We start from the raw sequence: 24,107 nt of genomic DNA, 5'->3' as shown, positions 1-24,107 counted from the left end.
TCTTCTGAATGCCTCAGACTGTTGGGTGCTACCAAGACTCATTAATGACTACAAATCATAAATCCATGCGAGCTCATCTGACTTTTTTTTTAGTCATCTTCTGTTGGTTTCTAAAAGCTTCCCAATAGTTTTTGCTCTTGGTTGTTTGCTCTCTCTTTGGTTTTTATGTTGCTTTGGCTTCTCATTTTAGCCATGGTTGTGTTCTCCTGCCTTTCCTATGCTTCCACTTCATTGGGCTGCATCGATCACTCAGCTGCCGAATTGCTCCCAGAAACTCCAGCCATTGCTGCTCTGTTGTCACTGCTACCTTTCCCCTTACAAGTTTGGCTAGCTTCTCTGTCATAGAAACATGGAGAAGTTCAGTAGAGAAACAGGCTATTTGGCCCACCTATTCAATGCCGAGAACACATTTAAGCTGTCTAATTCAACTACCTACACTGGGACAATCACCCTTTATGCCCCTACCATCCAAGTACCTATCAAACTTCTCTTATTGTTGAAACCGGGCTTATATTCACCACTTTTGCTGGCATCTCATTCCACACTCTCACGACCATTTCATTAGAGAGCTTTCCCAAATGGTTCCATTAAATTTTCACCTTCCCCACTTACCCATGACCTCTGGTTGTCATCCTACCCAACCTCAGCGGAAAAAGCTGTTTGCATTTACCCTATCATAATTCTAACAGATCCTCAAAGCAAACTTACTTTCTAATGCTCAGAGCCTTTTTTAGGTTTATAAAGTGATGAAGGGCATTGATCGTGTGGATAGTCAGAGGTTTTTCCCCCAGGGTTGAAATGGCTAACACGAGAGGGCATAGCTTTAAGGTGCTTGGAAATAGCTACCGAGGGGATGGCAAGGGTAAGTTTTTTACCTAGAAAATAGTGCGTGCGTGTAATCCACTGCCAGCAGCGGTGGTTCAGGCAGATACAATAGGGTGTTTTAACAGCCTCTTAGATAGGCACATGGAGCTTAGAAAAATAGAGGGCTATTTGCTAGGGAAATTCTAGGCAGTTTCTAGAGTAAGTTACGTGGTTGGCCAGATCCTTGTGTCTTAATTCCAGGTGTTGATCCATGCCCTGAACACATCCACCTTTCCTATCATGCACCTTGCATTGAGATATACAGGGCTCAGCATATTCACTGCATCATGCTCAACGTTTTTCATTCCTGACTTTGTCCGAGGTCTGAACAACACCTGTCTTCAAAACCCCTCCACTTTCTGTTCTGTTATTCAGGCATCCATTCCCCCTGCAACCTTAGTTTAACCCCACTTACCCCCACCCCCCAACATGCAGCTGTATCATCCCTTTGTTTTGATAGTGTTTTGATCACTCCCAGATCAATAAAAAGGAGGTGCATACAGGCAGATAGGAACAAATGGGCTACTTATGAGATACTGGAAATTCAAGTGAACACTGATGAAAGAAGGCATGGATTCTGCAGATATGTTAAGTGCAAAAAATTGCAAGGGAAAAAATTAATCCTTTGCAAGATCAGAATGGTAATCCATATGAGGAGACAAAATAGATGGGGGAGATTTTTTCTGCATTCGTATTTACTCAGGAGATTGACACAGAGTCTGTAGAAGTGAGGCAAAGTAGCATCAACTTCATGGACACTGTACAGATTACAGAGGTAATCTTGTTGCCGTATGAAGGAAAATTACCAGGAATATATCCCCAGTGCCTGACAAATTGTTCCCTCGGACCCTGTGGAAGACAAGTGCAGAAGTTGTAGGGGCCCAAGCACAGATATTTAAATCATCCTTAGTGACAGTTGAGGTACTGGAAGATTGGAGGACAGCCAATGTTGTTCTGCTGTTCAAGAAGGGCTCTAAAAATAAACTAAGAAATTGTACCTTGGTAAGCTTGACATCAGTAGGGGGAAAGTTATTCTAACATATGTGCAGGAACTGGATATATAAGTATTTGGATCGATGTGGACTGATTAAGGATGGATAGCATAGCTTTGTTCATGGTAGGTCATGTCTAACCAATCTTATAGCGTCTCGAGGAAGTTATCAGGGAAGTGGATGAAGGCAAGGCAGTGGATGTTGTCTACATGGACTTCGGCAAGGCACTTGACAAAGTCTTATATGGGAGGTTGGTCAAGAAGGTTCAGTCACTCAACATTCAAGATGAGATAGTAAATTGGATGAGACACTGTCTTTGGGAGAAGCCAGAGTATGGTAGCAGATGGTTACCTCTCTGACTGGAACCCTTTGACCAGTGGTGTGTCATAGGGATCAGTGCTGGATCTGATGTTGTTTGTCATCTATATCAGTAACCTGGATTACTGGATTACTGTGGTTAACTGCATCAGTAAATTTGTTGATGACAACAAGATTGGGGTGTAGTGGACAGCAAGGAAGATGATCATGGCTTATAGTGCGACCTGGACCAGCTGGAAAAATGGTTTGAGAAATGGAAAATGAAATTCAATGCAGACAAGAGTGAGGTGTTGTATTTGACTGGTTGGGCACTGAGGAGTGTTGTAGAAGAAAGGGACCTGGGAATACAAGTCCGTAATTCACTGAAAGTGGTGTCACAGTTATATAGAGATGGAAAGAAAGATTTCGGCCCATTGGCCTTCATGAACCAAAGCACTGTCAACAGTAAGTAGATGTTATGTTGACTTGTAGAAGGTATTGGTGAGGCCTAATTTGGAATATTTTGTGCTGTGTTGGTCACCTACCTACATGAAAGTTGTAAAAGAGGTTCGGAGAGTTCAGAGAAAATTCACAAGGATGTTGCCAGGTCTGGGCGACTTTGGTTACAAGGAAAGATTGAACAGGATAGGATTTTATTCCTTGGAATGTAGAAGATTGAGGGGAGATTTGATTGTGATAGAGGGGCATAGATAGACTAAATGCAAGCTGGCTTTTACCACGGAGATGGTGTGCGACTACAACCAGAAGCCATGGGTTAAGGGTGAAAGGTGAAATGTTAAGGGGAAATGTGAGGGGAAACTTCTTCTCACAGATGGTTATCTGGGTGTGGAATGAGCAGCCAACACAAGTGGAGAATTCGAGCTGAATTTCAACATTTAAGGAGGTTTGTGTAGGTACCTGAATGGTAGGGTTGTGGGAGTGGGCAGTTTAAATAGTTTAGCACAAACTAGATTGTCCAAAGGGCCTGTTTCTGTGTTGGTACTTTTCTGCAAGGGCCTGAAATAATTCAAAGATTCACTCTGTGTCCATTGAACAGCTGTGTGGACCAACTATTCATCTCAGCAGGAAATTTTTATAAGGCATTAAAACTGTGGCACTTTAAGTTAATAATACATATGGGAAAATTCCAGCTGCCCATTAAGAAAGACTATTTGTGTGAGAATGTTTCAGTTACTGTGTGGCCAGGCACCCATGCAGCTCAGCAGGAACAGGGAATAATACCAATGGACTGAGCCAGGTCACAGATTTGAGATGGCAGAAATGCCCCATTCCTATAGAAACAAGAAGAGCATCAGGGAATTGATGGTTATTCCAGATACCAGCACTGTGCCCAGTTAGAAGTTGATTTCTCTGTCCAACTTGGGTGGAACCTCACTATAACAGTGCGATGCTGGATCAAACCTTGGCAACTCTAGTAATCTCATCTGAAGTGTTGTCCTACTCCCGTTGATGTATTTTGTAAATCTTTTTACAAGTTAAAAACAAGAAGGAATTTGTCTCCCAGAAGCTCAAACATGGCACAACAGTTTTGCTGTCTCTGTCTAGATATTTAAGAGGTGAAGCAAGGGATTCAATCAACCTTCCTATCTAATTAGACTACGGGGCAGGATTCACTCAGTCATTTGACCAACTGGCACCTCCGTTATTTTACACAGGGGAGAGCCCATTCTTCTGCTCAGGCTGTGGGAATGGATTCAGTCAGTCATCTCAACTGAAGGTACATCAGTAAGTTCACATTGGGCAAGGTCATTCACCTGTTCTGTGTGTAAAAAAGTATTTAGTCTGTCATCCCACCTGTGGACCCACCAGTCAGAAGCTGGTCATCTGCTGAATTTCTGGGGAAGAATTCACTCGGTCATCTGACCTAATGGCTCACCAGTCAGTTCACACAAGGGAGAAGCCATTCACCTGCTCGGACTGCGGTAAGGGATTTACTCGGTCATCTGTCCTAAAGGTACACCAGCGAGTTCACACTGGGGAGAAGCCATTCACCTGCTCAGTCTGTGGGAAGGGATTCACTCGGTCATCCTACCTGCAGAATCATAAGCAAGTTCACACTGGGGAGAAGCCATTCATCTGCCTAAAATGCGGGAAAAAATTCATTTCGTCATCCAGCCTGCTGAGTCATCAGCAAGTTCACACTGGAGAGAAACCGTTCAGCTGCTCAGAATGTGGGAAGGGATTCACTCATTCATCCACCCTACAGAGACACCAGCAAGCTCACACTGGAGAGAAGTCGTTCACCTGCTCAGTCTGTGGGAAGGAATTCACTCGGTTATCCAACCTGCAGAGTCATCAGCGAGTTCACACTGGAGAGAGGCCATTCACCTGCTCAGAATGCGGGAAGGGATTCACTTTCTCATCGACACTTAAGGTACACCAGCGAGTTCACACCAGGGAGAAACCGTTCACCTGCTCAGACTGTGGGAAGAGATTCACTTTCTCATCTAACCTGAAGGTACATCAGGTGGTTCACACTGGGGAGTGGCCGTTCACCTGTTCAGTCTGTGGGAAGGGATTCATTAACTCAACTGAACTGATAGTTCATCAGCGAGTTCACACTGGAGAGAGGCCATTCACCTGCTCAGACTGTGGGAAGGGATTCATTAACTCAACTGAACTGATAGTACATCAGCGAGTTCACACTGGGGAGAGGCTGTTTACCTGCTCAGACTGTGGGAAGGGATTCACTTCCTCATCTAACCTGATGGCACACCAGCGAATTCACACCGGGGAGCGGCCGTTCACTTGCTCGAACTGTGGGATGAGATTCGCACGGTTATTCACCCTACAGTGTCACCAGCGAGTTCACACTGGGGAGAAGCCATTCACCTGCTCAGACTGTGGGAAGAGATTCACTCAGTCATCTGACCTAAAGGCTCACCAGCGATTTCACACCAAGGAGTGTCCATTCACCTGCTCGGACTGTGGGAAGGGATTCACTTTGGAATCGACTCTAGTGAAACACCAGCGAGTTCACACTGGGAAGAAGCCGTTCACTTGCTCAGTCTGTGGGAAGGGATTCACTTTGGAATCGACTCTAGTGAAACACCAGCGAGTTCACACTGGGGAGAAGCCATTCACTTGCTCAGTCTGTGGGAAGGGATTCGCTCAGTCAAGTAACCTGCGGAGTCATCAGCAACTTCACACTGGGGAGAAGCCATTCACTTGCTCAGAATGTGGTAAGGGATTCACTATGTCATCTCACCTACTGATACACCAGCGAGTTCACACTGGGGAGAAGCTATTCACTTGCTCAGAATGTGGTAAGGGATTCACTATGTCATCTCACCTACTGATACACCAGCGAGTTCACACTGGGGAGAAGCCATTCACTTGCTCAGAATGTGGTAAGGGATTCACTATGTCATCTCACCTACTGATACACCAGCGAGTTCACACTGGGGAGAAGCCATTCACTTGCTCAGAATGTGGTAAGGGATTCACTATGTCATCTCACCTACTGATACACCAGCGAGTTCACACTGGGGAGAAGCCGTTCATCTGCTCAGACTGTGGGAAGGGATTCACTTGCTCATCCCAACTGAAGGTACATCAGCGAGTTCACACTGGGGAGAGGCCGTTCACTTGCTCAGAATGTGGGAAGGGATTCACTTGCTCATCCCAACTGAAGGTACATCAGCGAGTTCACACTGGGGAGAAGCCATTCAGCTGCTCAGAATGTGGGAAGGGATTCAGTCGGTCATCCAGCCTACAGAGACATCAGCGAGTTCACACCGGGGAGAAGCCATTCACCTGCTCAGAGTGTGGGCAGGGATTCACACTGTCATCCCACCTACTGAGACATCAGCGAGTTCACACTGGGGAGAAGTCGTTCACCTGCTTAGACTGTGGGAAGGGTTTCACTTGGATATCCAACCTGCAGAGTCATCAGCGAGTTCACACTGGGGTGAAGCCATTCACCTGCTCAGAATGCGGGAAGGCATTCACTCGGTCATCCCACCTACTGAGACATCAGCGAGTTCACACTCAGGAGAAGCCATTCATCTGCTCAGAATGAGGGAAGAGATTCACTGATTCATCCACCCTACAGAGACACCAGAAAGTTCACACTGGGAAGAAGCCATTCACCTGCTCAGTCTGTGGGAAGGGATTCGCTCAGTCCTCCACCCTACAGAAACACCAGTCAGTTCACACATTCTGAGCTATTCACCTGCTCAGAATGTTGGAAAGGATTCATTCAGTCATCCCAACTACTGGCACACCAGTCAGTTCTCATTGTTATTAATCCCTTGCTTTTGCTTGCTGAGGACATTCATTTTAAGAGAGAGAGTGATTAAGAAGGCAAATCAGTCTGGCTTGCAGCTTGTTTACATCACTCACAGCTTGTTTAGTTTTAACCGAGGACTCAGACACTCAGAGTCAGACGGAGATAAAGGAGGGAAAATGGAAGGATCGAAACCAGGGAACTAGTGGCCAAGAGTCACTGTTTAGAGCTTTCCTATGCCCACAAGTGTGGGTTAAGTATTGATTCACCATGCATCGAATGTGTGGTTGTCACCTTGTTTGATCCATAGGTGTGGATCGGATTTAAGGTATCCTGTTAAGACTACTTTTGTGTTAACGCTTGGCGGGGTGTGGTGTGATAATACACTTGAAGATGATACCCCTTGTGACAAGTCACTTTCGGTGATAATTCGTATGTGGATTTGGAACGATGAAGCATAAAATCTACAGCAACTGTTCTCTCATTTTACTACAATGGAACCTTTGGAATTCAACGTAATTGCCTTCTCTCGACATTTACCCTGGATTACAAATATCTCTCTCTCGTTACCTATTCCGTGGATGAACTGAACTTCCATACTTTACCATCTCAAGACTCTCAAGCCTTGTTTCCCCCAAGCTCAATAGTTTGGGAGTTATATTTTGTTACGCCCCAACCTCTGAGGGGCCGAAGGGTACAAAGTAGCCCCCTGCTTTTTGAGAATCGCAAGATCGCTATGAATTCAGGTCAGGAGACCCAGGAAATGAGAAAAAGACACGCAGAATCCACATGGGGTTTGGAATGTCCCAGCCCCTCAGCGATACAAAGCCACGGGAAATGGTCATTGTCACTTGGAGATGGAATAGTGTATTGAGTTCCGTACTATTTATTTGAAGCCCTCAGGGAATGAGCCGAGGGGGCTGGCTGAGGGATTGCATCATTCCAACCTGATTGACATCTGAGAACCTGTGAGTAACAATAAAAGAGGGTCTGGGGAACAACCGCTTTAGATGCACTAGGGAAACGATAGAAATCCCGTCTGTCCATCCTTGCCCGGATGACGAGTTTTCCACGGAACGGCTTAGCTAAAGGACCAACTACAAAAACGGAACTCTCGAAGGATTGACATCATAAAAAGGAAAGCCGGCAAGTTTGAAACATCTCTCTCTCTCTCCTGACTCCAACAAAAGGCTGCAGCCTGCAGGAACTTGAGTGACTTTTATATTTCCATCGGACAATACATTATCTCCTAGACAACGATAGAGTTTTTTTCTTATTGATTATTATTATACCCGTGCTTTTAGATTTAGTATTGACGACATATATTATCTGTATGTTTGCATTGAAATTATTTTTGTGTATTTTTTTCAATAAATACTGTTAAAATAGTGCCATCAGACTTCAACGGACCTCTCTATCTTTGCTGGTAAGTAACCCAGTTATGGGGTACGTAACAACTTGGGGTTCTCGTCTTGAGATTTGACATCAAATTGGGAGGCCAGTGAATCGGGAAAAGGAGTCCAAACTTGCATCTAGCCAGACGGGAAACCAGCAAAGATGGACGTGTATGAATTTATAGAAAACCCGACTCTGGAACCGCTAGAGGCGGCCACCAAATCGGACTTGATAAATATGGCGAAGGGGCTAAACCTCGCAGAGGTGAGGTTGTCAATGAAAAAGCGAGAGGTGCGAATGGCCATAACTCAGTATTATATTGTGAAGAATGTGTTTGCAGCTGAGGTATTGGAAAATATCCCTGAAAAGGTACCAGCTAGTGGGACGGCTCAATTAGAGTTTGAGAAATTGAGGTTGGAATATGAAATTAAATTAAAGCAGCTGGAAGCAGCTGAGAAGGAGAAAGGCAGAGCTGAGAAGGAGAAAGAAAGAGCCGACAAACAAAGGGGGCACGCGCTCAAGGTAAAGGAGTTAGAGGTGAAAAAAGAGCAGGACAGAGCTGAGAAGCAAAGAGAGCATGAAATTCAGTTAAAACAGCTGGAGGCAGCTGAAAAGGAAAAGGAGAGAGCCGAGAAGGTGTGAGAGTATGAGGAGGCAGAGAAAGAGGCAAAATGACTTGGATATGGAAAAGTTAAGGCAAGAGCGAAGAGCTCAAGGGTCAGACCGAGAGGAGCGGTTTAATGTTAGTCGGGAGTTGAGGTTAGTACCTTCATTCGAGGAGAGGGATGTTGAAAGTTATTTCTTGCTTTTTGAAAAGGTGGCAGTGAATCGGAAGTGGCCCAAAGAGCAGTGGGTGGCGTTGTTACAAAGTGTGTTAAAAGGGAAAGCACAAAGGGCGTTGTCTATGGAGGAGGACGAGGCAGAGAATTATGACTAAGTAAAAGCGGCCATTCTGCAGACTTACGAATTGGTACCTGAAGCGTATAGACAAAAGTTCAGAAATCTAAAGGAAGGGTGGAATCAGATGTATACCGAGTTTACCTATGAGAAGGGTGTGCTCTTGGATTGATGGTGTACAGCAGAAATAGTGGAAGAGGATTTCTGGCGTCTCGGGGAGGTAATTCTGATTGAGGAATTTAAAAGTGGTGTTTCGGAGGATATCCGGATGTATTTGAATGAGAAGCCTAATAAGTCCATCTCCAAATTTGCTAGGTTCGCAGATGAATATGCCCTAACCCACAAGACAAAGTTTACCTCGAATAAAAGTTCCCAGAGAGATCGTGGGAACGATAGAGAAAGCCTGAGGCTGAGGCAGAGGTCCCGCCGGCAGTCACTGGTAAGATTGGGGAGGAGAGGCAAAACAGCCAGAGATTTCCATGATTGACCTATTTTATTTGTGGAAAGGGGGGACATATTACATCTAGGTGCTTTGCTCCGAGGAAGGAGACAGGAAAGGGGAAAGCAGCAGTCCCTATTGGATGTGCCGTGATAATCAGTAAATCGACAAGAGAGCCCTGGGTAGACAGAGTACGAGAAGGGTCTGAGACTTGTATGTCAAATGGAACCGGGTCTGTGAGAGAGGGACACCCACCAGTTCCCTTGCGAATCTGGAGAGAGACAGTGGCTGAACTATCATTGAGTAGCCATAAGGTACTGGATTTTGGTCGCAAGATGGGAATGGTAGCTGTGAAAGGAATAGGAAAAGGGAAGGAAATGGTGCCCTTGCATAGGTTCATTATGAATTGTGAGCTAGTCTCTGGACCAGTTGAAATGGGTGTGCGATCAGAATTCCCGAGAACTGACGCGGACGTCCTTCTGGGTAATGATTTCGCCGGTGGTAGTGTTTGGTCAGCAATGAAGCTGACAAGACAGCCGGTGGAGACCCCGCCCCAGATTCCAAGATCTATCCCGCATACGCGATCACTCGCAGCATGTCGAGAAAGGCAGCTGAGAACGAGAGCACTTTAAATCCGGCCAGTGTCGTGTTGGCCGAGACGTTATTCCCAACCCTGTACCACGAGGGTTTAGACGGTGGTAAAACTAAGAGTAGTAAAGTGAAAGAGAGTAAGGGAGAGGAGGTAGACCTGCCCTTAGCGAGGAGAAAAGTTCTAGAGGCACGAAATAAAGATGAGAAACAGACAGAGCTGTTAAAAGGTCTAGGGTTGGACATGGATGATCTGTCCGGTTTGGCAGAACTGTTTGAAGAAGTGGAAAATTCTAACGGTGTTCCCGATGATGAAATGAGGGCAGTCCTAGATGAAAAGGGTACCCTTACCTTGAAGAAGTCTGCTGAGTTGGCAGATGAGGTTGTTTCAACCCGTGGGGTTGAGTTTACTCCGGAAGGGAATTGCCCAGAGAGTAGCTGGGAGGAACAGGGGAATTTAGGATTTGGTCCGGGTACGCGTATTGAAAGCCTGGAAGAGGCAAATGTCTCGTTTCTGTGTGTCCAAGATGTGGATGCACGTTGTACTGAACCTAGTAATGGAGTTCAGAAAAAGTCTGAGGTATTTGATTCGGTTGAAAAGGAATGCAGTTCTTGTGGGTCAGATGGACTTGGTTCAGTGAATAAAGGGTTAACCTTGATAATAGTGGGAAGTGAGAGTTCCCAGGTGTTTGTGCTCGAAGGTGTGTTACAAGTTAATGAGGAGATCAAAGGTGGTGAGTTGAATATTATTATTGAATGAAAAGGGAAATGTGTAGTTCCCAAATTGAATGAAGAGAATTTAAAGGCTGTACTGATATCAGAAGCAGCAACCAAGCTACAGAAACAATGGCTTGGTACCACAAAGCCTGTGAATCAATTACAGGTTGAGTTGGAAGGTAAAGGAGCCCCACACTCTATTGTTATTCCAGAGTGTGGTGTGAAAAGGCAGAAATTGAAATGTTGTTTGAGCAAAGAGTTTAAACTGAAAACTAATAGCCTGAAGGGTCCTGAAGAGGAAACTAGCAACTTGCGTAAAATTAAAGCATTGGGTGGAAATTCGGAAGATGGTCTAAGATTGGAACACATTGTTGATAAAATAGCTCCTATGAAAGGAGCGGGCGAAAGCCTATTTCGACAGGGTGCCCAAGATCACCACGAGGGAATTAACCGGAGAAGAGGCGAGGGTTAATGGGGACACCATTTTTAAATAGCAGAAGCCGGTTTTAAGGGATTTCGCCAAAGTATGTGAATAATAAAGACAACCCCCATGGAAGCTTGACTGTTAATTTTGATAGTAACATAAAGATTAGTATTTTGCATGAACTTTTGTCGTACACACATAAGCTAAGATCACAACTCTTTAGTTTTGTTTGCTGAAGGAAATAAATAAAAATAGGTGGTGTAGCGTTCTCCTTCGGGTGTAACGGAACGCCGAATTCAACGTCGAGATAAACCACAGTCAATGAAAACAGTTTGCAGTAAGATTAACCATTTACTGTTCACGCTTCACAGTAACATATGGTGAAAAAGCGTTGCTCTCACTGTGATTTCTAATGCCTGCAAAACAACTTCTGCTCAGGTGTGCCTCGTGGTGAGCCCCCACACTCGCGTTAATTTCAAACCGGTACTTTCCCACAAGACGCGGCGAAACCGGATGTGACGTCATCGCATGCCGATATATTTTACATGCAATGAATATACTTTAAACACTTCTAATTCTAACTAGAAAATACTATCGAATGAATTACTAAGCGAAAATACGATAAACTAAATAACTGTCGTAAAGACAGCACACTCCCCGCTTGACCTTCGTAAGGTCATAATGAACAGAGTACAAAACTTAGTCTCTTAATCAGTCATTGGGTAGAAGTAGAATAACTTCTGTAACTGGCCTTTGGTAAATTTTCACATCGCCTTGGTCGGTAGTCTTCAATTCGATCTTCCTGACATGTCCATCCCCGCTAGGGAATGTAGCAGTGATTCTGGCCATTGGCCAGCTGTTGCGGGCGATTTGCTTGTCCCTGAGCAGGACTAAGTCTCCAACTTGAAGATTCCTGCGGGGTTCTGTCCACTTTTGTCTCTGTTGCAACAAAGGTAGATATTCCTGTCTCCAGCGAGACCAGAACTGATTTGCCAGAGCCTGGACTTGTCTCCATTGCTTTGTGTACAAATCCTTGTCTGAGAAGTCTCCTGGTGGAGGAGGTGCTCCTGCCTTCTGTGTAAGGAGCATTGATGGCGAAAGTATGAAGGGGTTTTCTTGGTCAGAGGACACAGGCAGGAGTGGTCGTGCATTTATAATGGCTGTGACCTTCTGCCATTAGGGTGCACAGTACCTCGTGGGTCAATCGGGTGCGTTGCTGCATCTCAGGTTTCCTTTTCCGGGTTTTCCGTAAGGACGTGAACCGTTTGACTGCCTGCTCTTTGTTATCTGGTGAGCGTTGGCGTGGTTCTCTGAAAGGCAATGGGGCAACCCCATTATTTGCTTCATCTCTGAAGACCTTGGTGTCCTTTGTTTTTAAAGAAATGGCATCTTGAGCTGATTGTGCAAGTTTATTTCCGTGCTCGGTTTGAACAAAAACTGACTGACCTAGCATCTCGTCGTTAATGTCTTGTTGTGCTTCCTTAATGCACGGGACACTCGGGCAGGGTTGAAAGATTGAATGGCGGCCACCCTCTAGCACATTGGTCTTGAATGTGTTAACCATCGGTTTGTGTACGTCTTCAGGGCACACCCCTCCTATCACCACCCAGCCTAGATCCAAGCGTTGTGCAAAGGGGGCGTCGTGTGGTCCATTGACCTGCTGCCTAACCTTGTGTACCCAGATTACATCTCTTCCTAATAGCAGGAGTATTTCCGCTTTTGGATCCAGTTCTGGGATGTGTTTGGCGATGTGGTGGAGATGTGGCTGGTGTAGCGCCGCACTTGGTGTCAGGATCTCAGTGCAGTTATTCATGATTCCATCGCACTCTAAGAGCGGAGGGAGACAGATGACGACTTTACCATCCAGGGACTCGATCTGGATGCCTTCTGCCTTCCTTCCTTGGGTTTCCATGTTGCCTGAGCAAGTTTTGCGGTAGTATGGGAACTGCTCACTCTCAATGTTGAACAATTTAAAGAACTCTGGACTGACTAGTGAGCGATTGCTCTGATCGTCCAGAATCACATAGGCTTTGATGGCCTTGTCTTTGGCTCCTTTAGGGTACACCTTAGTGAGGCAGATCTTGGAACAAGAACGGCTTGACTGAGCTTGACCGCAAACTTCTGTACAGTTCGAGCTGACAACTGTTGTCCTGGGTTGGCCTCTCCCTCCCCGCCGTCCTGTTGTGGGGGTGAAGGAGCGTCGTCGGTTTGCGGTGGACAATTCTTGCTAGGGTCGTTGTTAGTTGTAAGGGCTTCAGTCTTGAGCACTGACACGGGTTTATCAATGTTGAAAACATTCGAAGAGGATCTACCTGGCTTGGTCTAAATCGTACTGCTTCCTGGACCCGTGAGGCTAGGGTCGTTTCGCATCTTCGCCTCCTTGCGCACAAACTTAAACGGAGGAAATCGACCACCGTGGCCTTCCTTGTACTCTGAGGCAACAGTCAGCCACCTGTCCTGCAGCCCAAATGGAAGTTTGTCCACGATTTGTCTAATCCCGGATGGAGTATCTAGGTATACTAGACCAGCTGAGTAGCCATCTTCTTTGGCGCCTTGGATCTCCATGAGTAAATCTCCGAATTCTCTTAACTTAAAGTGATCTTTGGCTGACACCTTAGGAAAGTTTTCCAGACGTCGATATAGCGCCGCTTCAATAATTTCGGGGGCCCCATATCTCTCCTGAAGTCTCTCCCACGCTTCGCTTAAGGCTAGCTCGGGTTTGTTGATGTACACTGAACGTATGCGTCTCACCTGGTCGCGTGATTCTTTCCCCAGCCATTTCGCCATAAGGTCCAACTTTTGGGTTACACTGAGCTGGACTCCGTCGATCGCGTTGGTGAATGTGGAGTACCATGCACGGTAATTTTCAGGTTTATCGTCAAACTGGTACAGTCCCGAAGTGACGAGATCCCGTCGTGCTAAATACTGCATCGTGGGATCGGCTGTAAGCGGCATGCGGGCTGGAGAAGTACGTTGGCGCCTATATGACTGAGAGCGTACGTTTCTTATGGAATTTGCCGTCCTGGATTCGACCTCCGCGTCTCTTCGCATCGAACTTTGTAAGTTTGGTGTCAAGAAGTATCGGTTGTCAGCTCTTTCATTCTTGACTTCATCACGGAGTCGCGAGGGTAAGTTTCCTTCCTCGTATGGATGTGATGCAATCGTGCCTCTCTGAGGTTCCTCGTAGCTGGGGAAGTTATCGAATACGTATGGAGAGGGGAGACGAGCCTGCCTGTCTATTTGAGATTATACATAGTCGCTTGTGCGTTCCAGTCTGGTCCTTCCTAAAGTAGATCTTACTTCGGTCAGATCATGCGTCCCTTCAGCTTCTTCTATGTACTCTGCTTCCGCCTTGGCAGCTTCTTCTTCTCTTTCTAGCTGCAGCACTTGCAACTCTGTCGATATTTTTGCCATTTCCAACTGGGTTTCGGCTTCTCTGGCGGCCCTTTCCTTCTGGATTTCGGCTTCTCTGGCGGCCGCTTCCCTTTCTCTGGCGGCCCTTTCCTTCTGGATTCTCGCCTGTGTTTCGGCTTCTCTGGCGGCCCTTTCCTTCTGGATTTCGGCTTCTCCGGCGGCCGCTTCACTTTGTCTGGCGGCCCTTTCCTTCTGGATTTCGGCTTCTCTGGCGGCCGCTTCACTTTGTCTGGCGGCCCTTTCCTTCTGGATTTTGGCTTCTCTGGCAGCCTTTTCCTTCTGGATTTCGGCTTCTCTGGTGGCCTGTTCCAATTTCAAAACTGCTTCTTCTCTGGCGTAACGCAGTCGCATCCTGGTGGCTTCTGCCTTGGCTCTTGCTTGGGTGGACTTACTTGATGCCGCTCTACTGTCCTTGTCGCTGGGCGCCATCGACTTGATGCTGGATCGAGCTGACATTGCAGCACTTGAAACACCTGATAATGCCGCTTTTTCACTGTAACGTTCTCCTTCGGGTGTAACGGAACGCCGAATTCAACGTCGAGATAAACCACAGTCAATGAAACCAGTTTGCAGTAAGATTAACCATTTACTGTTCACTCTTCACATTAACATATGGTGAAAAAGCGTTGCTCTCACTGTGATTTCTAATGCCTGCAAAACAACTTCTGCTCAGGTGTGCCTCGTGGTGAGCCCCCACCCTCGCGTTAATTTCAAACTGGTACTCTCCCACAAGACGCGGCGAAACCGGATGTGACGTCATCGCATGCCGATATATTTTACATGCAATTAATATACTTTAAACACTTCTAATTCTAACTAGAAAATACTATCGAATGAATTACTAAGCGAAAATACTATAAACTAAATAACTGTCGTAAAGACAACACAGGTGGTTATTAAATTGAAGTCTGATGCTACAAGACTTTAGTAAGTTATAAGACGTTGAGTTATTAAAGGAAGTGAAAATGTAATCGTTAACAGTTTAGATGCCGAATTGAATGTATAACCTTATTACTCTGTAATGCAAAAAAAAAGCTTTGTTAGATTCTAAAATCCTGTAAGACTCTGTATTACTAAAACGCTTTGAAACAAGGGGGTGTTACGCCTGTGCCCCAACTCTGAGCAGCAGAAGTGTACAAAGTAGCCCCCTCCTTTTTGAGAATCGCAGGATCGCTATTAATTCAGGTCAGGAGACCCAGGATATGAGAGAAAGACACGCAGAATCCACATGGGGTTTGGAATGTCCTAGCCCCGGGAAACGGCCAGTGTCTCTTGGAGACCTAACTGTGTATTCGGTACCGTACTATTTATTTGAAGCCCTCAGGGAATGAGCCGAGGGGGCTGGCTGAGGGATTGCATCATCCCAACCTGATTGACATCTGTGACCCCGTGAGTAAGGATAAAAGAGGGTCTGGGGAACAAACCCTTTAGACGCACCAAGAGAAACGATAGAAATCCCGTGACAGCGTTTAATAGTGACAGCCGGTGGTGACTCGTGTGTGTGTGTGTGTGTCCATCCTTGCCCGGATGACGAGTTTTCCACGGAACGGCTTAGCTAAAGGACCGACTTCAAAAACGGAACTCTCGAAGGATCGACATCATAAAAAGGAAAGCCGGCAAGTTTAAAACATCTCTCTCTCTCCTGACTCCCAACAAAAGGCTGCAGCCTGCATGAACTTGAATAAGTTTTACATTTGCATCGGACAATACATTATCCCCTACACAACAATAGAGTTATTTCTTATTGATTATTATTATACCCGCGCTTTTAGATTTAGTATTGACGACGTATATTATCTGTATATTTGCATTGATATTATTTTTGTGTATTTTTATCAATAAATACTGTTAAAAATAGTACCATCAGACTTCAACGGACCTCTATCTTTGCTGGTAAGTGACCCAGTTACGGGGTACGTAACAATTTACACACATAAATACACATAACACTGTTAACTTTTGTTTATCTTGCTTAAATTACTTTATTAAAAGTAGATACTAATAAAGATAGTGGTTTTAACATCAAAACTAGACTCCAGGAGTAGTCTATTGCTGCTGGTTCATTTCTAAAGCTTTAGTTTCTAAATTTTTGTTCGTAACAAAATTGGGGCCTGCATCTGGGATATGAACAAATTTGAGGGCGTGTTGATTAATTAATTATTGATTTCATTGGGGAAATCCCTTTTGATTTATTTGTGTGTGCAAAAACAGCAGCAATGGATGTTGATAAATGTCTGGAAGCACCAACTTCTGAGGCATTAGAGGACACCAGAAGGATCGTGTTGTTGTGTATTGTGAAAAGGTTTAAACTTGCTAAGGTGAAATTGACAATGAGAAAGGCACAGATGCAGAGGATTATAGCTGAACATTATGTATCTGAGGTGTGTTTAAAGTGGAGGAGTTGGAGGTGTTTCCTGAAAGTAAACCGAGTGAACTTGAGCTCCAGGACAAGTTAGAAAAATTAAAGATGGAGGCTGCGGAAAGGCAGAGGCAGTTTGAGGCTAGAGAGGCAGAAAAACAGGGAGGAAGCATAAAGACAGAGGGTGTTCGGCTGGAAAAGATAGACAGATTACAGCAAAGGGGTCCAGTGTTAGACTCCGGTGATAAGTTTGAGGACAGTCGGGAAGTTAAATTGGTACCTCCACTTGTCGAGGCAGAGGTTGATAAATACTTTCAGCATTTTGAGAAGATTGCTCATAGTTTAAAGTGGCCAGAAAAGGGTTGGCCTATTCTCTTACAATGTGTAATTAAGGGGAAGGCTCAGCAAGCATATTCTGCCTTGACAGTTGATGAAGCAGCTGATTATGACATAGTGAAACAGGGTGTGCTCAAAGCTTACGAGTTGGCCCCAGAATCATACAGGCAAAAGTTTAGAAATTCAAGGAAATCTGTGAACCAGACTTATATGGAATTTTCTTGTGAGAAGTTTGTGTTTTGGCTGGTGCACATATAAAAATATAAATGATGATTTTAACCGCTTGAAAGAGTTGGTTGTAATTGAAGAATTCAAAAGGTGTGTCCCTGATGACATAAAGACATATTTAGATGAAAAGGATGCTGCTACATTGCAGGAGTCTGCTAGATTAGCAGATGAGTTTGTTTTAACTTATAATATTAAATTTACCCAGAATAAGAGTTTCCAAAAGAGTAGCAGGGATCACCAGGGTAAACCAGAAATTAAAGCTGGGACTAGTGACACGAGTAAGGATGAAGGGAAGCAGCTGAAGGAGAAATATTCTGGTCTTACTTCTTACTATTGTAAGAAGCTGCTCATATGATGGCTAACTGTTCTATCCTGAATAAGAAAAAGAAAAAGGAGGCAGTCGCAAATGCCTGTGTTCAATATGTTGAAGCACCTATAAACCCACAGGGTTCTGAACATTCTGTTGAAGGTCAGTTAAGAACTGAGAGGTCTGACCGAGTTAAGAACGGATTCATCATTTTATGTCAGATGGGTTTGTATCTGAAGTAAAGGAACGGTCAACCCCTGTACCAGTGAAAATTCTTTGAGATACTGGGGCTTCTCAGTCACTTACATTAGACAGTGTTCTAACGTTTGGTGATGAGACTAACACTGGTGAGGTAAATCGTATTAAAGGCATTGGGAGCAGCATTTTATTAAAGGCATTGGGGCTTCTGTGCCATTGCACAAGGTAACTTTACAGTCACGTTTGGTTTCCAGACTTGTTAAGATTGGATTTTGCTCCAGTTTGCCGGTGGAAGATGTTACTTTGCTGTTAGGGAATGACCTGGCAGATGATACAGTTGTTCCTGCAGTGCAGTTGACAACTAAGCCAACCACTGATGACCGACAGATGGATTTTAACATTTATTCTTCCTGTGTAGTAACTCCCAAGTATGGCTAAAAAGTCTGCCGACACAGACGGTTCTGTGCAGCATGATTCTGATACCCATGATAGCCAAAATTGGGATTCAGGTAATGCTGACCTGTCGGACTTTTCTGCCTTCAGTGTTTCAACAGGATTCAGGTAGTAAGTCTGATGAGAAAGACTTATCCCTGTCTAGAAAGGAGTTTATAGCAGAACAGAACCGAGACCCTGAGATTGAAGTTTTAAAAGAAACCGCTCTCTCAGATGATGATAATAAGAAAATGCAAGTAAGGTATTATCTCAAGGATGGAGTGTTAATCAGGAAGTGGTGCCACCTGCTATACCTGTGAGTGAGGAATGGGCAATTGTTCACCAAGTTGTAGTTCCTAAAGTCCATAGGATAAAAATGTTAACTTTGGCCCACAGTATGCCCTTAGGTGGCCATTTTGGAGTGAATAAAACTGTAAACAGGATTATGAAGGAATTTTACGGCCCAATTTGAGGAAAGATGTTATGACCTTTTATCATACTTGTCAAGTTGTGGATAAGCCTAATCAGGTCACACCAATGGCCGCACTCCAGCCTATACCTGCATTCGGTGAACCCTTTTCCAGTTATAGTGGATTGTGTTGGCCCATTGCCAAAGACTAAAGCTGGCCATCAGTATTTGCTAACTATTATGAGTACCTCATCCAGATTCCCAGAGGCAATACCTCTCAGGAATATTAAAGCTCAAACTGTGACGAAGGCTCTTGCCAAGTTTTTTTTACTCTGTTTGGTTTGCCTAAAGCAATCCAGTCTGTTCAAGGAAGTAATTTTACATCTGGTTTATTCCAGCAGGTGGTTTATGAACTGGGAGCTGATTACATCATCTGTGTACCATCCGGAATCACAAGGGGCTTTAGATAGATTTCATTCCACCCTCAAAACAATGAATAGTACATACTTTGTTGAAAATGGAAAATAATGGGATGAAGGAATATAATTGCTTTTGTTCACAGTAAGAGAGTCAGTACAGGAATTAATGGGCTTTAGTCCATTTGAACTTGTACTTGGTCAGAGAGTGAGGGACCTTTGACCTTGTTAAAGGAACAGTGGATTGATGGGATATACATGTTAACTCGTTAGACTATGTTTTGAAGTTCAAAAACAAACTACACCAGTCCTGTAGCCTAGCAAGACAAAACTTATAGATTTCTCAAAGCAAAATGAAGTTTTGGTTTCATAAACAGACTTGTGAAAGAAAATACCAGGTGGGGGGTAAGGTGCTTGCTTTATTTCCACCGTGGATGAATCCACTTAAGGCGAAACTCAATGGACCGTATGAAATAGTCTCTCAAGTTAATGATGTGAATTATGTTAAGACACCCGACCGACGCAAACCAACACAGGAAGTACACATAAATATGATACAGACTTATTTTGACAAGCAGGCACCATCTGTGGGTGTTGTTGTCAAAACATATGAATCTGGCAACCCTGAGAATGAAACAATTGACCCATCTGAGACTTTTCAGAAGCCAAACATGGTCCCAGTTAGGCTAATGAACTCGGTTGTTCAAGAAAACATTGATAACAAGTTGGCTCATCTGCAGCCAAAACAACAACAACAGCTGAAGAAATTAATTCTGAAGTTTAAAGGTTTATTTCCCAATGTTCCCAAGCAAACCACGGTAGCAGTACACGACGTAGATTTCGGTCCAGCCAAACTGATTAAACAACACTCATATTGCACAAAGGTAGAAAAGTGTAAATTGGCTGAGCAAGAAATTGAATATATGCTGAACAATGGTATTATTAGGCCTGTGATTATGGACTGTGCCTCTAAGAACCATGTCTGTAAAACAGAGAGAGAGACGAGCACAAGCAGCTTGTTACAGAGACAGATAGAGCGGAGGGCCTGCATGATGGACAGCTGGTGTTCAGCACAATGGTATTTAAAGGAGTGTTGCTGTTTGTTTCATAGGACACGCAGACACACAAAGGCTAGTGGGAAGAGTTGTCACTGATGGTTTAAATGCCCTCGCGTGTGGGGTGGGGTTGAGGATCAGTTAAGATGAATCAGTCTGTGACTATTAATGCATGTAAGAGCGACCCTGTGAAATCTGCTAGAAACCCTTGCCTGGGTTGGTATATAGTCACTTGAAGACGGTGCTCTTAAGTTGGTCATGGTTGGCTAACTTGGAAGATTTGGAGGACATTGGAAGAGGGTCGACAACACCTGTTTGGATGCAAAATCTCTCACTCACTTCAATCCCGTGAACTGAACTGAATATCCTTACCACACCAGCGTAAGACTGTATCATTTACCAGCTAAGTTTGGGAAATATATCTTTACACCTAGATATACATAACACTGCTAGATTTTGCACTAATTATGGAAAGGTAAATACAGTAACAAAAACAGATGCATATCCTGTCCCTAGGTTGGATGATTACATTGATAAGGCTGGAAAAGCTAAATTTCTTACAAAGATTGATCTGTTGAAAGGGTATCGGTGTGTTCCATTGACCGACAGAGGTAGAGAAATTTCCGTGTTTGTGACACGTTCTGGGTTGTACGAATACAATGTTTTGCCGTTTGGAATGAAAAATGCTCTAGGAACATTCCAAAGAATGATTGATTCTGTAATTAGAGGGTTGGAACACACAGAGACCTGTACTAATGACGTGGTCACAGGGAGAGACACTTGGGATGACCGTATCTCTGCAGTAGAAAAGCTGTTTGACCGGCTTTCCCAGGCCAGCCTTACAGTTAACTCACCTAAGAGTGGATTTGGCTATGCCATTGTGACCTATCTTGGCAATGTCGTAGGTCAAAGCAAATTGGTTCCTGTTCAGGCAAAAGTGCAGGCAATTTTCTGAAGTTTCTATTCCGACTGGTAACAAGGCTTTTGGAAGGTTTCTGGGAATGGTTGGATATTATCGTAAGTTCTGTAAGAACTTTGCTGGTATCGCTCTTCCACTGACTAATCTCCTGAAGAAGGGTGGCAAGTTTGTTTGGACCGAGTCTTGTCAGGAGATTGATTGAAAATTATTATTTGAGATTAGGCCAGTCAATGTAGTGTCGTCAACAAATTTAATTCGCAGATTGGAGCTGTGAGTGGCGACACAAGTCGTGGGTGCACAAAGAGTAAAGGAGGGGGCCAGGGAGACAACCCTGTGGGGTAATTGTGCTGAGGGTCAGAGAGACAGAAGTGAGGGAGTCCACACTTAGCACCTGCCGGCGATCTGACAGGAAGACCAGGATCCAGCTGCACAAGGCAGGGTGAGGTCTCTGAGCTTCTTGTCGACACTTCGCGCCTTGGTATGGCTACTGCTCTGCCCATGACTGCAAGGAACTGCAGAGAGCTTTGGAGAGCAGAGAACATCAGAGATACAAGCCTCCCGTCCATTGACTCTTCCTACACTTCCCCTACCTCAGAAAAGCAGGCCATGTACTCAAAGATCCTCGCAACCTGGACATTCTTGCTCCAAACCTGCTCTCCCTTCAAGGAAGCTATACAAAAGCCTTAAAGCGCGTACCACCCGGCCCAAGGTCGGCTTCCTGTCTGTGGTTATAAGCCAAATGAACGATAAAATGGACTCGACCTCACAATGTAACACGACGTGACACTGCACCAGATGTCTATCTGCACTGCACTTTCTCTGCAGCCATAATGCTTTGTTACAGTTATTGTCGTCGTATATCAACTCAATATACTGTCGTAATGTATTGATCTGTGTGGATGGTACAGCAGGCAAGTTTTTCAGTCTAGCTCAGTACATGATGATAATAAACAATATCCCCATTTTAATTGTGTGGAAATATTAGACAGACTGAGCTTCTGCTTTGGAACCACAGAAGGAAACATAACAGTTGCCTTTTCTGAGGAATGCAAATAAATAGAAAAGGCTTCAACCTCACATTATAATCTGCGGTAACTGGGATCGTGACCGGTGGTGGGTCTCCCATATCAATATCAGAATCAGGTTTAATAGCACCGGCATATGTCATGAAATTTGTTGTCTCTGCGGCAGCAGTAGAACCTAATTCATAACAATAGATATTGACAATTGTGATTTAAAATAAGAATATACATATTAAATAGATAAATTATATAAGTAGTACAGAAAATGTAATAAACCTTTAATTGTGTGGAACTATTTGACTGACTGGGTTGTTGCTTTGGAAATTCTGGAGTGAAGCTTAGTTGAACTGTACACATTTATGAGAAGCTCAGATAAATCAAAAGGCGACATTCTCACATAAATGTGTCACACATCCAGAAGGCATCGGCTGCACTTCAGCAGGTAAAACAGTGGAATGAAACATGCTGAAAATATTGCAGAAAAAGAACATTGTCCACCCACAACGAGAGGACGTGACAGATCCGGATCTCACTGCCTTGTCTGAAAGGGTGAAAGATAAAACTACACGTACACGGAGAGCAGTGACCCGCTGATGCTGCATATCTGCAGAGAAACGTGAACAGGTATCGGGATCAGGTGATGGGTCTCTCACCTGAACTAGTGACTCTGCTCCTCACTCTCACATGCTGCCCGACCCATTGGCCGCATTTCCCACATTATTTCATATTTACACCAGATACATATTTAGTTTTTCCCTCCATGTCTTCCCCATCCCATTCCCTCCAACGCCGTGGTCACAAAGTCATGGGCTCGATTGACATCCCGGTACAACACACAAATCAGACCCAAACAGGAAGTGCGCAGGTTTCATTTAAATCAGTCTGTTCACATTCCGCCAGCCTCACTGGACAGGAACACTGAGACATCAAGTGAGAAACTGCAGGAGGAGGCCATTCAGCCCCTCTAATCATCAACATGATGGCGGCTGCTCTGCCCTCTCAGCCACATGTTTCTGCCCGATCCTCATTTGCTTGATCCCTTCGATCCCCACAAATCTGCCCGTCTCTGTTTTAAGAGAGGACGATCACTGAGTCCTCACCGCCCTCTGTGGTGGGGATTTACAGACATTTCCCCTCCGCTCAGTCTGGGACAGTCCATCCCCTTTTTCAATGACTGGGATCCCTGGTTCAACTGGTAATGATGTTGTGCATTTCAAAGTGTTCACCTCAGTCCTGGATTCTCTAAATGAAAGGGTTATCACATTTGGTCTTTCTCCATATGATAACCCACCACTCCAGGGATCAGTCTGGTGAATCTTCATTGCACTCTCTATAACAAATACGCTCTAACCTCTTTGTTAATCCTCTGTGGAATTAATTAATATCTTCTGCAGCCACGTGTTACCCCAAACACTCACCCCCCCCGTCACTATTTCCACCTTCCCACCTCCCCCCTCTCCTGGATCCACCTCCCACTCCCCAGCTCTTGCCCCATCCTCAACCCTCACCTCTTTTCTCTGACCATTTCCCGTCCACTCTCAGTCCAGAGGGAGGGTCCTGGCCCGAAGTGTCGACCGTCCTTCTCCTTATAGATGCTATCTTGCCTGCTGTGCCCCAGCAGCATTTTGTGTGTATTATCTGCAGACTTTGCCGCGTTTGTGATTTGCCTCTCCGTTGTCCCTCACGCCTCCGATCACAGTGGCGATGTGCAGACCTCCGGCCACCGGTGGTGCTGCGGAAAACCTCCTGTTAAACGCAAGCGCAGTGCCGACTGCGTCTGTTGTTGGGGGTTCTCCGGCTAGAGCGGGGGGTCAGTGGGGTCTGATCTCGGCGGGTTTCTGTAAATTGGGGGCCGCTTGCTTTGGGAAAGGGCCGGGCCCGGCTCTGCCGGACGGCTGGAGTAGGGGTACAATGCCAATCTTTTAGCTGTACGAGCGGTGATTGATTAGTTTGTGGCCTCTGTTAGAACGGCTAAAGTTATACAGCTCTCGGTACATGCACTTGCCGTTCAACTCTTTGAATGATTATACAGAAAGATTGAAGTTAGTAACTTTTGCAGTATTTCTGTTTCAGATAATGGAAAATTGCAAGTTTTTTTTAAATCGACCTTCCACCTAGGCCACGAATTTATCAATCACCCCTTGTAGTGT

At 44.9% G+C, this 24,107-nt stretch overlaps 1 protein-coding gene across 2 annotated transcripts in view; it reads left to right on the top strand.

Moving 5' to 3' along the window:
• LOC132389850 (zinc finger protein 239-like) overlaps positions 1-24,107 on the top strand; it is a 44,160-nt gene that overhangs the window by 7,271 nt on the left and 12,782 nt on the right. Inside the window, exon 1 of one of the 2 annotated variants that reach the window (XM_059962412.1) lies at positions 22,280-22,581. The exons of the other annotated variant lie outside the window; for it this stretch is intronic. The gene's annotated coding sequence lies outside the window, so the exon portion shown is untranslated. Of the gene's footprint in view, positions 1-22,279; positions 22,582-24,107 lie in introns of those variants that run through there. 2 annotated transcript variants of the gene reach the window in all.

The sequence above is a fragment of the Hypanus sabinus genome, unplaced genomic scaffold (assembly GCF_030144855.1).
Source record: "Hypanus sabinus isolate sHypSab1 unplaced genomic scaffold, sHypSab1.hap1 scaffold_678, whole genome shotgun sequence".
NCBI classification, from domain to species: domain Eukaryota; kingdom Metazoa; phylum Chordata; class Chondrichthyes; order Myliobatiformes; family Dasyatidae; genus Hypanus; species Hypanus sabinus.
Note: the sequence above shows the minus strand (reverse complement) of the source record. Positions and strands in the feature narration are given on the sequence as shown.